The sequence below is a fragment of the Eumetopias jubatus genome, unplaced genomic scaffold (assembly GCF_037043125.1).
Source record: "Eumetopias jubatus isolate StellerSeaLion01/CBP00866 unplaced genomic scaffold, mEumJub1_p1.0 scaffold_9, whole genome shotgun sequence".
NCBI classification, from domain to species: Eukaryota; Metazoa; Chordata; class Mammalia; order Carnivora; family Otariidae; genus Eumetopias; species Eumetopias jubatus.
In genome coordinates, this window is record NW_028274815.1 from 127493739 (window position 1) to 127498642 (window position 4904).

The 4904-nt window shown below is 42.5% G+C and overlaps 1 pseudogene; it reads left to right on the forward strand.

Moving 5' to 3' along the window:
- Positions 1-3302: 3302 nt before the first annotated feature.
- On the forward strand, positions 3303-4549 carry LOC114223195 (S-phase kinase-associated protein 1 pseudogene; annotated as a pseudogene).
- Positions 4550-4904: the final 355 nt, after the last annotated feature.

Sequence of the window (4904 nt, forward strand, 5' to 3'; positions counted from 1 at the left end):
GGTCCTCTCCCACACCTGCCCCCCATCACCCACCTGATCTTTGGCACCTGAGTCAGATCATGCCGCTCTACCAAAAACACATCCAGTGGCTATTGCTATCACAATTGGATTGCAAACTTCTTTTACAACTGACAAGAGCCTGCATGTCCCAGCCCCTGCCTCCCTGCCTGCCATTAATGTTTACTTCTGCTTGGCTCATCACGCTCCAGCTGCACCTGAGGCCTCCGGGTTCTGCATACACCAAGCCGTTCCTAAAACAGGTAAGCCCGGCTGCGTCTAGGGACGGAAACTTGGCATCTTGGGGAGAGCAGAAGGAAGGAGATTTTTACCCTTACCCTTGTAACTTTTTAATTCTTTTTTTTTTTTAAGATTTTATTTATTTATTTGAGAGAGAGAATGAGAGATAGAGAACGTGAGAGGGAAGAGGGTCAGAGGGAGAAGCAGACTCCCTCCTGAGCAGGGAGTCGGTTGCGGGACTCTATCCTAGGACCCTGGGATCATGACCCAAGCTGAAGGCAGACGCTTAACCACTGAGCCACCCAGGCACCCTTCGCTGATTTTATATAAACTTTATTTCAAAAGGAAACATTGGGGCGCCTGGGTGGCTCTGTAGGTTAAGTGTCTGGCTCTTGATTTCGGCTCAGGCGGTGATCTCAGGGTCATGGGATTGAGTCTGTGTTGGGCTCCACACTCAGTGGGGAGTCTGCTTGAGATTCTTTCCCTCTCCCTCTGCCCCTCCCCACACGTGCACTCTCTTTCTCTGTCTCTAAAATCAATAAATAAATCTTTTTTTTTAAAGGAAACATTATATCAATGTGTAAGGAGAAAATCTGAGTCCCTTGACATAAATGGAAGGTAGAGTTAAAGACAGTGAAGCAACATAACATGATTACATTTTGGCTAGATATGGTTACTTGCTGGAAACTTTAGGATTTCTGATGGCTTGTCCTTTGTTCAAAAAGGAAATTGCACCACACTGAGACTTCCTACTGAAGGTAGAATTGGAAGATGATTGAAAAGGGGTGATTTTCTTATAATGCTATTTAGAGTTGTCTGAATATTTGACTAAAAATCATCTCACCTGCTCGTGGGAAAACATTGAGTTCAAGCAGCTCATTTCAGAAATGGAGAAACTGAGGCCCAGAATGGGGAATGTATTTTCCCCAGGACACTCATTTGGGAATTTATCAAGTTCTTTGGACTGTAAGCTTTGAAAATGGAAGCTACATGGGACAAGGTCTGGAACATAGCAAAACTCAAGAAACGTGTCCTAACATGTTTGTCATCATTTCTCTTGAGTAGTTATCATCTGTGTAACTTACCTGTATGGGGCAACTGACATTTGAATTTTTTTTTTTTAGTAGGCTCCACCCCCAGTGTGGAGTCCAATGCAGGGCTTGAACTCATGACCTTGAGATCAAGACCTGAGCTGATATGAAGAGTTGGACACTTAACCAACTGAGCTGGCCAGGTGCCCCGACATTTGATCATTTTTGTCCTTAACTAAATTTTCAGTTCCTTGAAGGCAGGGAATGTATCTAATAATATATGCTTTATTTATTTTATTTATGTATTTACGTATGTATTTTTTCTTTTTTAGTAGTCTCTATGCCCAACTTGGGGCTCCAACTCACGACCCAGAGAGCAAGAGAGTCACATGCTCTACCACTGAGCCGGCCAGGTGCCGCATCAATAAAGGCTGATTTTTTAAAATATGTGTTACAAGGGGTGCCTGGCTGGCTCAATTGGTGGAGCATGTGAATCTTGATCTTGGGGTCATGAGCTCGAGCCCCACGTTGGGTGTAGAGATTACTTAAAAATAAAATCTTAAAAAAAAAATCAGCTTTTATTGAGATATAGTTCCCATGCCATAAATTCACCCACTTAGGGGCACTGGGTGGCTCAGTTAGTTAAGCGTCCCACTTGGGCTCAGGTCATGATCTCAGGGTCTGGGATTGAGCCCCACATCAGGCTCCATGCTCAGTGGGGAGTCTGCTTGTCCCTCCCCCTACCGTTGCTCTCTCTCTCTCTCTCATGAAATAAAATCTTTAGGGGTGCCTGGGTGGCTCAGTCATTAAGCGTCTGCCTTCAGCTCAGGTCATGATCCCCGGGTCCTGGGATCGAGCCCTGCATCGGGCTCCCTGCTTGGCAGGGAGCCTGCTTCTCTCTCTCCCACTTACCCTGCTTGTGTTCTCTTTCTTGCTGTCTCTGTCTGTCAAATAAATAAATAAAATCTTTTAAAAAAAAGAGAGAAAGAAAATCTTTAAAAAAAATCCACCCACTTAATGTGTACAATTCAAATAAAAATATATTAAGAAAATTAACAAGTCGGGCGCCTGGGTGGCTCAGTTGGTTAAGCAACTGCCTTCGGCTCAGGTCATGATCCAGGAGTCCCTGGATTGAGTCCCGCATCGGGCTCCCTGCTCAGCGGAGAGTCGGCTTCTCCCTCTGACCCTCCCCCCTCTCATGTGCTCTCTCTCTCTCTCAAATAAATAAATAAATAAATAAATAAATAAATAAATCTTAAAAAAAAGGATTTAAAAAAAAGAAAATTAACAAGTCTACAATGGTTTTTAGTGGATTCACATCTACTACCATCACTGCAATCAATGTCACATTTTCATCACTCCCCCCCAAAAAAACCTGTACTCATTAGCAATCAGTCATTCTTCATGCCTTGCTCCCCCCATCCCTTGGTAACCACCAAGCTATTTTCTGACTCTATGGTTTTGCCTGTCTGCACATCTCATATAAATAGAACCCTACAATGTGTGGTCTTTGGTGAGTAACATCTTTCACCAGGCCTAAAGTTTCAAGATTCACCTATGAAGCATCAGTACTTCAGTCCTTCTTGTGACTGGATAATGTTCCACTAATGGATACACCACATTTTGTTTACCCATTCATCAGTTGATGGACACGTGGGTTGTTTCCACTTTGGGGCTCTTATGAAGAAGGCTGCTATGGTCAGTCACGTGCACAGTTTTGTGTAGATGTATGTCTTCAGTTCCTTTGGGTATCTACCTAGGAGTGGAGTTGCTGAGTTATGTGGTAACTCTAGGTTTAACCTTTTTAGGAGCTAGATTGTTTTCCAAAGGACCTGCTCCATTTTGCATGGTATCTTACACTATTTTGTGTCATATATTGGTTTAGAACTTTTGGTTGCAATAGATGGATCTACTCCAGGAAAGGGTGGGCTTCTGGTAAAAAGATTCACTGGAAGTGGACTTGTTCTCCGCCTTTCTCTTCTCATACCTGAGGCCGCTCTGTTCTTGTCAGCCTACAGCCTGCAGTCTGCCTGAGACGGAGCACCATGCCTTCAACTAAGTTGCAGAGCTCTGAAGGAGAGATATTTGAGGTTGATGTTGAAATTGCCAAACAGTCTGTGACTATCAAGACCATGTTGGAAGATTTGGGAATGGATGATGAAGGAGATGATGACCTAGTTCCTCTACCAAATATTAACACAGCAAAATTTAAAAAGGTCATTCAGTGGTGCACCCACCACAAGGATGATCCCCCTCCTCCCGAGGATGATGAGAACAAAGAAAAGTGGACAGATGATACCCCTGTTTGGGACCAAGAATTCCTGAAAGTTGACCAAGGAACACTTTTTGAACTTATTCTGGCTGCGAACTACTTAGACATCAAAGGTTTGCTTGATGTTACATGCAAGACTGTTGCCAATATGATCAAGGGGAAAACTCCTGAGGAGACCTGCAAGACCTTCAATATCAAAAATGACTTTACTGAAGAAGAGGAAGCCCAGGTACGCAAAGAGAAACAGTGGTGTGAAGAGAAGTGAAATGTTATGCCTGACACTGTAACACTGTAAGGATTGTTCCAAATACTAGTTGCACTGCTCTGTTTATAATTGTTAATATTAGACAAACAGTAGACAAATGGCAGCAGCAAATCAGTTGTTTAAGCAGAATATTGTCCTCCTTGCATGTGTAGTTTGAGTACAGATTCCAAACTTATGGGTGAGTTTCTTCTAGTAAGATCAAAAGGTTGTTTTTTTCTTTGCTCTAAATAAACCTGAACTGTGGGTTCTCTGTAGAAGGTGGCATTTTGGGCTTTCTGAAATTTGTAAAGCGATTTCTGCCTAGTTTATTGTCCAGTTAACTTTAGTTTAATGACCTTTTAAAAGTTGGCATTGTAAATAAAACAAGTTGAAAAAACTTTTCTGAAATAGAATTAACAACATACTCTTTTTTCATGAGTTGGAAACTGGAAAAAGGCTACCTGAGGTCAATGTTTTGAGTGGGGTTATTAGGATGTCTTCCAGCTTCCTGGAGTCAAGGAGTACCACTGGTATTGATTAGCCTGTATGTCGCAGGGCTCCCTTAATTGGATCTAAGGACTTGTTTTTGCATTTTTAATCCTCAGCTTTGACTATGTTGGCTAGAGACTCAGTTACTACTCAGTTTGTGGTTTTGGGGGGAATATAACTAGCGAGTCTGTTAGCTTTTCGATTAAAAAAGACAAATAACCCATGTGGTTATGTCATCTTCTTAAAATCATTGATCCCATGTGGGGGAAACTTCACACTACTTGCATGTAAAAAATAATTTAACCTTTAATGTTAAAGTGTCTGGCAAAACCTAGAAAGCATCCATCATGAATGCAAGATACTTTCAATAAAAGTAAGCTACTTAGTAGCTTTTGTGTACTTAACTGTGTCTCTCCACTTACTATTAAATCAGTTAAGTATATGTACGGTTCTGTAGCTGGAGACAGCTTGCAGGCAGTTCATGTCCTAGCTTGCTGGAGGCTGCTGATCTAACCCTTGGGTTCTGTTAGACTTGTGTCTCTTCTGACTGTCATGATCTGGTTCCCTGGAGCCAGCGCTTCAGTTCTTAACTGGTGCTCGTGGCCGCACAGGACTGCACTCATTGTTCCCA